Source organism: Nycticebus coucang, chromosome 17 (assembly GCF_027406575.1).
Source record: "Nycticebus coucang isolate mNycCou1 chromosome 17, mNycCou1.pri, whole genome shotgun sequence".
Taxonomy (NCBI): Eukaryota; Metazoa; Chordata; class Mammalia; order Primates; family Lorisidae; genus Nycticebus; species Nycticebus coucang.
In genome coordinates this window covers 80,694,902-80,704,688 of record NC_069796.1, presented here as the reverse complement: position 1 = coordinate 80,704,688, position 9,787 = coordinate 80,694,902, and positions in this window count along the sequence as shown.

The following is a 9,787-nucleotide window of genomic DNA, read 5'->3' as shown; positions in this document are numbered from 1 at the left end:
TGCATTGAAGGGATGAGGCACTTACATATGTCTAAGGGGAAGAACAAGGTATAAAGGAAACAGAAAGTGTTTTCTAAAATATTTAAATATTGGATGTCTATGAGTGTGGTGGCAAAGAACATTCATTCTATAGGTGTCTGGAAGATGGTGCTGGCTGAAACAGAGGAGGAGCGACGGTAGCCAGCACAGCTAGGGACCTGCAACCAGTGGGCTGTATTAGGTTGAGGAGATGCTGCAGGCTGCTGTGGTTTGAATGCATGTCTCCTCCAAAATTCAGGTTAAAACTTAATCTCCATGGAGGTGGTATTAAGAGGTGGAGTTAGGAAGTGATTAAGGCATGAGGGCTCTGCTCCCATGAATAAGTTGCTGCCTTACCCTGTACTCGTCTGCCTTGTGAGTACACAGCATTTGTCTCCTCTGGAGGATACAACAAGAAGCTATCTCGGAAGAGGAGACCAGGCCCTCATCATACACTGAACCTGCCAACACCTTGATCTTGGACTTCTCAGCGTCCAGAACCATGAGAGATAAATTTCTCTTTTATGAACTATCAGTTTACACCAGGCTTTAGCTTAGATGCTATACTGAAAACAGGGGCTATAGAACCCTAGAATCCCCAGCCTAGCCTCCTTCCCCTAATCAGCCCCAAGAGTTAGGACAGAGTTCTTCTCCATACAGAGGACTGAAAGAATCTTCCCTAGGAATCTGACTCACCCCAATGCAAGACTTCTGGGTACTAACACTGATGGAGGGCGGCGCCTGTGGCTCAGCGGGTAGGGCGCCGGTCCCATATGCCGGAGGTGGCGGGTTCAAACCCAGCCCCGGCCAAAAAAAAAAAAAACACTGATGGATTCCCCAACAGGTGGCCCATTAAGACCTTGAAGCTTGCGATCTACATTTTTTTATTTTATCATAATCTGATGAAATACAGATCATCAGACAGCTGAGGGACAATTCATCTTGGAATAGAGAAAACAAAACAAACCCCCCCCCCAAAAAAAAAACAGTGTAAAGAAACAGAGACCACAGGGGGTGAAGAAACACTTTACAAAATATTATTAATAACCTCGGAAAATAAGAGAAGATATTACATCTATTAAGCTGTAACGAAAGGAACATTAGGAGAGTAGATTATTAAAAGAGAGTTCCTGAAAATTAAAAGCACAAAGAAGTGATTTTTTAAAAAAAAGAAAGGATGGATTAGAAGGCAAAAGTGGAAAACGTCCCAGAAAACAGAGCAAAAAGACAAAGAAATGAAAAATAGAAGAAAGAACATTGAAAGATAAATTCAAGAGATACAATAGCTGAGTAACAAGAGTCAAGAAAAAGAAAACAGAGGGAAGGAAGCCATAAATTAAATAATTCAAGAAAATCTCTCAGAAATGAAAAAGAAGCCATAAATGAAATAATTCAAGAAAATCTCTCAGAAATGAAGGACGTGAGTTTTTTAATAGAAAGGACTTACAATTGCTCACCACAATGAATGAAAATTGCTTCAAAATTTCAGAAACCTGGGGACAAAAAGAAGTTTCTATGCTTTTCCAGACAATCTAGAAAACAGGAAGTAATGCTTTCAAAATCCTGAATGAAAATTATTTTCAAACTCATTTCTTTTTTTTTTTTTTTGTAGAGACAGAGTCTCACTGTACCGCCCTTGGGTAGAGTGCCCTGGCGTCACATGGCTCACAGCAACCTCTAACTCTTGGGCTTATGCGATTCTCTTGCCTCAGCCTCCCAAGCAGCTGGGACTACAAGCGCCCGCCACAATGTCTTGCTATTTTTTTTTGTTGTTGTTGTTGCAGTTTGGCCGGGGCTGGGTCCGAACCCGACACCCTCGGCATATGGGGCCGGCACCCTACTCACTCGGCCACAGGCGCCGCCCTCAAACTCATTTCTATACCCAGATAAGCTATTAATCAAATGAGAGGCAAGGAAAAGACTTCTGCAGACAGACAAGAGCGCAAAAGATTTAACTCTCTACCACTCTTTCTCAGAAAGCTACGGGAATTTGTGCTCCACAGCAACAATTGTTCAAACCAAGAAAGACGACAACCACAGACACGGGAACAGGAGACTCAGACCAGGAGAGAGGGCAAAAGGAGTCTCTCTGGTGATGGTGACAAGGATCCAGGGTATCGGTTGAGTTCCATGTATATCGGAGGCAGTTTGAACACTTGTGGCCAAACACCTTGATCTTGGGCTTCTCAGGCTTTCTATCCATCATCACCCATCCCTCCAAAGTGGACAGACAGGCACAGTGAAAGTCAGAGGAACTGCCCTTCTCCTGAAGAGCTGCACAAGGAGGCTGAGTGAGGAGGCAACACCACACAGCATTCTTTGCAGGAATGGCCACAACAGAACCATAGACCAGCAAGTGGGAGAAAACCCAAATGAAGGATTCTCCTCTGTCTGCACAGGCATCTACATATGCACAGCCTCTCTGGCAGTGCCAAAGAGTATCACACAGAAATGACATTTCCCTCTGTGTGTGGAGCATGAACATCAAACAAAGGAATGCAATTCAGAATGTTCTAAATGCTCTAGAAAAAATAAAGCAGGTGAGTAGGGTTGACAGCAACTGTAGAGGGAAGGTTGGGTCAGGACTCTCTGGGGACTTGCATGATGAGATGAGGGGGCCGTGCAAGGATCTTGAGGCACAGTATATAGGGAAGGGCGACAGCAAGTGCAAAGACCCTGCTGTAAGAAGGGGCAGGGCCTTGGGCTCCTGGGGTAAGGCCATAGGAGGCTCTGGGCATGTTTTAAGCAGGGGGAGGCTTTGATCTTATTTACTTGGTGTCACTATTAATGTCCTGAGGCCAAGGCAGTTAATTATCTTCCAACATCCCTTCTCTTCTGTCTCAGAGTCCTGGACAAAGGGCTCAACTTAAAAAACAAAACAAAACAAAACTCTACGTTTCCCAGCCTGTCTTGTGGGCAAGGCACTAAATTTTGGCCCATGAGATATCTACAAGTGTGTGTGGAACTTCTGGGCAGATTCCTTAAAAAGGAGGAGCTGGACCCTCTTTGCTTCTCCATTTTTCTCTGTCCAGCCTGACATGATGGCTGGACATCCAGCAGCCTTTTGGGGCCACAAGGAGACCTTAGGCTAAAGGACACATGGTATGAAAGGGCAACAGATACGTAGAAGAAACCTGGCTTTTTGATGCCCAGAGTAGGTTTATGAATCGTAGACGGCCAACCTCCAGACTTGTATGTGAGATGAACCCTTTAGAGAGGAGGTGCCATCTTGCAGTTGACCTTGATTCCTAGGAGTCATCTCCAGGTATGGTTGTCATCTTACATCAGACCCTCAGAATCACTGATAGTTTGGGAGCGTCCATCTCCTGTCTGCCCCGCTCCTCCATCCACACCCTGGCTGCAGACACCTCAAAGAGGCCTGCTACCTTCAGAATTTCAGAGTGTAAAGAGAAGAGGACTTTGGGAGAAGGAAGGACCCTCTGGAAAGGGCACCCACTTCCTTACTAAGGGAGTGGACCCAAAGTCTTCCCTTTCCTGGCTTCATGGGGGGAGAGAGTAGCACTGAGTAAAATGACAAGGGTTTTTCTAGGTTTATATCCTGATCTCTCACTTGACAACTGGAACCCGCAGGCTATGTTTTTCAAACACATAGAATTCCACCTCCAGTTTGGAATTTGAGAGCTGAGCACTTCACTAGAATCACCTAAGGGTCGACTTATCAAAAATAAGATTCCTAGACCCCTCCCAACAGTCAGGAGCCCTACCGGGCCACCCAGCCGTCAGGATATGCTGCTGGCACCACCCTCAGACCCATCTGCTTCCATCCGCCCACCCGCTGGCCCAAGCCCCCTCCTGTGGCACTACAGCCTCCTAAATTTTGTCACTTCCCACTTTTCTCTCCATTTGAAAAGAGCATACTGGGTGATTTTTTCTAATGGAAATCAGATGGTGGAATGACTTCCTGGTACAATGGCATGAAAACTAGACTTCTTTCCAGGGCTACATCCTCCAACATTCTAGGCTGGTTCCCAGCCCCAGCCTTTGCCCCGGCCGTTCTGCTGTCCAGCACACCTCCCTGCATTCTATTTTTCACTGTGACTGACACTAACCTAACGCTATCATGGTCACTTTCTGCTGACCCTTCTCTTACCCTCTTTCTTCCCCACTGGAACGTGAGCAGGGGCACATACACCAGATCCTCAGGGCCCTTAAGGCATAGAGTAATGCCTGGCACACAGTAGGGGCTTCAGAAATATGTGTTGAATGGACAGGTGAAGCAGGTGGTGCTTGTCCCCACCCCCCACCCTCCAGCCCCCACTGTCCTGTTTAACCCCTGCAGCACCATGAGGCCCAGGGTGAGTGACCAGCTGGGGAGGTGGCTGCAGCCCACACAGCTCTCCTGGCCCATCAATCAGGCCCTGCCGCTGCCCAGCCCACCACAGGGAGCAGGAATGCCTGTCTCGCAGCCTCCCTCCCTTCTTTAGCTGCCAACACTGGCCTGGTGCCTGCCTCCCACCTTCCTTCTTAAGGAGGCAGCTCCCGGTCGTCTGGGTCCCTTCCCTGTGTGGATGGATTCAGTGGCCCAAGTAGTAAAATGTCCTAGAGCTGCCACCTGGTGGGGGGTCAGTCTTCTCTTTCTATTCAGAAGATGTCTTACTAGGCTTCTCCTGGTGTTAAATCATTCCTCCAAATTAACAGGAATACTCATTACCAACCCAACCACCGCCCATTAGGCAGGAAATGTGTCTTTCCTATGGCAGAACCCCCACCCCTGGGGCCATCTCCCAGCACTCTCTAGTGGTAGGGGGGGCTGTGGATGCCAGAATGGGTAGCATGGGGGTCCCGCCAATGTACCTCATAGTCTGGGTGGTCACAGGTTCCTGCCTTGCACACTTACTCCTCAGTCCTTCCAGACTCCCTGCTCAAAGGGCACATCCTGGTTTCCGGGATAGCTCTGTTGGGCCTGCCTCTGTGGACAGGTCTGTGTGATGGGTTTGTCAACAGAAAAGAACCCAAACTCTATAAAATGATTTAAAGAGGTTTATTCTGATCTAAGCATAAGTGACCATGGCTCAGAGCCATGCCCAAGAAGCCTTGAGCAAGTGGTTTTGCTATGCTTGGATTATAGTTTAGTTTTATACATTTCAGGGAGACAGGAATTACATGTAAAGTCATAAATCAATGTGTGGAAGGCATACATTGGCTTCAGTGGTTCTCAACCTGTGGGTGGCAACCCCTTTTTTATTGTTGTTTATGTTTTTTTTTCTTTGCAGTTTTTGGTTGGGGCTGGGTTTGAAGCTGCCATCTCCAGCATACGGGGCCGGCGCCCTACTCCTTTGAGCTACAGGCACCGCCAGTGACCCTTTTTTTAACAATTAAAGCACATTGTGGCGTTAGAAAGATTGAGAACCACTGGCTTAGACAAAAAGGTGGGACATCTCAATGGGGGGAGGTGGGAGGGGAGTTATAAGTAGGTTTAAAGATTCTTCCATTTGGCTTCTTTGCCCATAGCACAATAGTTACAGTGCCAGCCACATACACCAAGGCTGGAGGGTTCGAACCTGGCCTGGGCCAGCTGAGAAACAATGACAACTTCAATAAAAAAAATAGCCGGGCGTTGTGGTAGGCACCTGCAGTCCCAGCTACTTGGGAGGCTGAGGCAAGAGAATTGCTTAAGCCCAAGAGTTTGAGGTTGCTGTGAGCTGTGACACCATAGCACTCTATCGAGGGTGACATAGTGAAACTCTGTCTCAAAAAAAAAAAATTCTGGGAAGAGCCTGTGGCTCAAGGAGTAGGGCGCCAGCCCCATATGCCAGAGGTGGCGGGTTCAAACCCAGCCCTGGACAGAACTGCTTAAAAAAAAAAAAAAAAAAGGAAAAAAAAATTCTTTGATTTGTAATTGATTAAAGAAATAAAACTTTGTTTAAAGACTTGCTGTCGGTCTTTCTCTATCTCCAATGGGTTTAAACTTTCATTAAGCAAAGACTAGGATTTGTGTTTCCCCTGGTATTGTTAAACTTCCTTTCAGGTTATAGAAGATTCAAAGCAGATAATCCTCCTACCTCCTACATGACCTCTGTGGAGAAGGAACCCTCACCACCCTAACAAGAGTACAGCCATTTTGGGGGGACAGCGAGTTAGAGGGAACAGGCCAGAAACTAAACTGCATGATCACAACAGACTGCCTCCCCCCTGAAATATTCCAAGGCCATTGTTCCTGGGAAACAACAGAACAGTAACTTTCTACCTCAGCCCTGCTATGGCCAATCAAGTGACTCCAAAATTAGCCCCTTGGTACAAGCGGAAGAGAATGACTCCCCTCACAACCCCCTGCCACATTCCAGCTACACTGGTAAGGTTAATAAAAGCCTCTTCGAGCTGTGTGACAGACAGCTGACTTCTGGTCAGACTCTTTTTCTATTTTTCCTCCTAATAAAACTTCTCCATGATTCCTTCTCTCCTTGCAGACTGTCACCCCAACTCTACCCTGGAACCCCTCAGGCTCCAGCAGATGACTTTTGATCTCTGTATTAAAAAGCCCACCACTTCCTGAACTACAGCTGTACCACACCCTTACCTTAACTCAGTGTGGTCACCATTTTCCATTTTTGACGGCAGCCCATAATAAATCTTTGCTAGCCTGGTTCTTCGTGACACATTTCCACCTTTTACCATCTAACACACGGAATGTTTTAAGGTAAGATAGACTGTTAACCATAGACAAACCAGTGGACTGAGACTCAAGTGATCAGTTAAGTACATTGAAGACCTGCAGGTGTGTTTCAAGCCCTGCCCAGTGACATTTCTGTTGAGGGCCTAAACCCTTCCCCCTGGAACAAAAGGCCTATCTGACCCTGCTCTAGCCAGCCAGAACTTTCCAGCAAGCTGTGGAATCTTCCTCCCCCTACGCCCAGTATAAAAACAAGCTTCCAACTGAGAGAGGATACCCAGGAAGGGTGAGGTCTAGGAGAACAGAGGTGCTCTCAAGGAGACCCCAAGGATACACCTGCAGGGTCTTCTCCATGGTGACTCAGGTTTTAGGAATTTGAAGACTTAACTTCCTGGGATCTGAAAATTTCCACTTCTGTGAAATCTGGTAGTTCTGTGGGGGCTGGAACAGCTTCTCCAGCTTGGTTCAAACTGACCAATGAGAAAGATACCCATTAGAACTTTTTGACTGGAGATAAAAAGGGAAAGACCAGGCCAGTTGGGGAACACAGCCATTTTGAATTCTTCTATGCCCTTTGCCCCTTTGCTCACCAGCTGAATAAAAGCCTTTCCCTCTTAAATACGGTGTTTGGGTGCTCTTTCTCTCGTTGGGCCTGCAACACAACCATCCTCAGTGCAGACACTATCTTTGCCCAGACATTTATCTGTCCCCTTTCATTAAACTTGGCCTGTACCTCTCCGGGTCTTGTCTCTGGGCACACTGCTGAACTCCTTTCAATCTCCAAGAAAGGAGGGGAGAATGATGAGGCATGTCTGACCTCCCTTCTCTTAGCCAGCAATTCAGTTTTAGTGTATTTCTGGGGTCCCCTTGGGCAAGGAGGAGTCTATTCAGTCAGCTGGGAGGCTTAAGATTTTTAGTCTACAAGTTTTAGGTGATTAGGGCTGGGACATTGATAAAGCAGTAAAGGACCAGAAATCACTTACTTATGGCCGGGTGCGGTGGCTCATGCCTGTAATCCTAGCACTCTGGGAGGCCAACACAGGATGATCCCTTAAGCTCAGGAGTTCAAGACCAGCCTGAACAAGAGTGAAACCCCATCTCTACTAAAAATAGAAAAATTAGCCAGATGTTGTGGCAGGCGCAGGTAGTCCCAGCGACTCGGGAAGCAGAGGCAGGAGGATCACTCAAGCCTAGGAATCTGAAGTTGCTGTGAGCTAGGCTGAGGCCATGGCACTCTAGCCTGGGTAACAGAGTGAGACTCTGTCTCAAAAAAAAAAAAAAAAGAAAAGAAAAGAAAAGAAAAAATCACCTACTTATGGGAATTCTCTTAAGAGAGCTCAATCATTCCGCATTCTACAGTTTGATGTAAGCTTTCAAAACAGCCCCAGGGTGCTCTTCCTTCCTGGGCCTCAGGGTCTCTTCTGCCCAGCCCCAGGCAGAACACCCTGAATTGCAGTCTCCCAACAGGTGGGCTAGAACGCTCCAGTTCACTGCAGGTTGGGTTTTTTTTTTTTTTTTTTTACCAGGTTGGTTTTTTTACCAGGCTGCTCACAGGACTCTCTTTGGGGGAATGGAAACCGATTACAAACCAGGAGTGAAACGCTCACCCTACACCATGTGTGTAATAAATATTAGCTAACGACAACGACAATAATGATAATTTTGCCTACCTCTCTCATGTTGTCTAAGGGAGTGTCAGAAGCACAATTATAGACTAACTGGAGAAAAAGCAACATTTGGCTGCTTTAAAATAGCCTCCTTTGGCTCATTAATGGGGTGTGTGCCCGAAGGCGGGGAACATTCATTCAGCTCTGAATTTCTATCACGAAGCAGCTCTTCATATCCTGCAGAGCTCAGGCAGATTCTCTGAGATCTTTCTCCCAAGCCTCGGGAGCCCTGGAGGTCACAATGTGGGGGAAAGGTCCTACTTAGGGAGGAGGTGTTTCTAATTGTTCATTTATCCACCCAGTGTGCACCGAGCTCCTACTACGTGCCAGCATTGTTCTTGGGGCTGTCAATACTCAGAATGAAAACAGCTCATTGCCTGCCTTTATGAGATTGAGTCTGCCTCAGTGGAGAGGGCCAACAGCAAACAAACCTGCCCAGAAGAGAATTACAGCTAGGGGATGTGGGGGGAGCTCAGCAGAGGGAGGGTCTGGAGCAGTGGCTTCAGCAACCCTGAGAAGGTACTGCATGAGAGCTCTTGGGACTGCTCAGCTGAGTGGGTGTCCCAAGTGCTCCCAAAGACTGTGCAGCATGCTTCAGCGCTGCAGGAGCTGGGACCTGAATGGCAAGAAGTGGAGAGCCTTGACAAGTCTGAGGAGAGTGTTCAGGACTGAGGGAATAACTTGGCTCCGCCCTGTGCCAGGCAAAGGACCCATCTGAGAGAGAACAGAGCAATGAGGCCTGTGACCCACCAGAGGTGACACTGGGGCAGCTGGCAGGGGCTTTGAGGGCCTTCCTAAGACATTTGGATTCTGTTCCATACATGCTGCTGTTTTCTCACCTGCTATCTGGCCTCCTTGGTACCATACAAATGCTTGGACCTCATCCTCTGTCTCCTTTCTGGGGAAAGGGTAGGAATCAGCAGATAATTTCTAGTTATTAGAAACAGGAAAATGGGCATGGGAGTGACAAAGATGGTAGGATCCATCCTAGGGAAAGGCTGGGAGAGCCCAGGAAAAGCAGGCAATGGTGGTGGGCCTGGGGGCAGGGCAGGAGCCTCAGGAGTGCCCACCCATGGGAGACTAGAGAGGTCCCAGAGCAGATATGGCTGCCAGAGACTGGTGCCAGGGCCCTACTTCCCCACCCAACCCCACCCAATTCAGCTACAAGGAAGTGTGAGGCAGGGTATAGCTGCAGGGTATAGCTGCTGCTCAAACCATCACAGCCACCTTGAAGGCTCCCCTGCCCATGTGCAGCCCCAGGACAGAAAAATGAGCTTTAGGGGGCCCATATGGCATTTTTCCTTCAAGTGGGTACATAAGCCCTTTCTGTGGGCATGCCTTAGAGAACAGTTTGGTACCCCTTGTAAAAAAGCCTCCTGCCCTGATTGTTCCAAAAACTCAGCTTACAGGCTAGGAGCAGTGGACAAGCCAGCTTGACAAGTAGAGGTCCTGGTCCGGAAGGTGGGATACA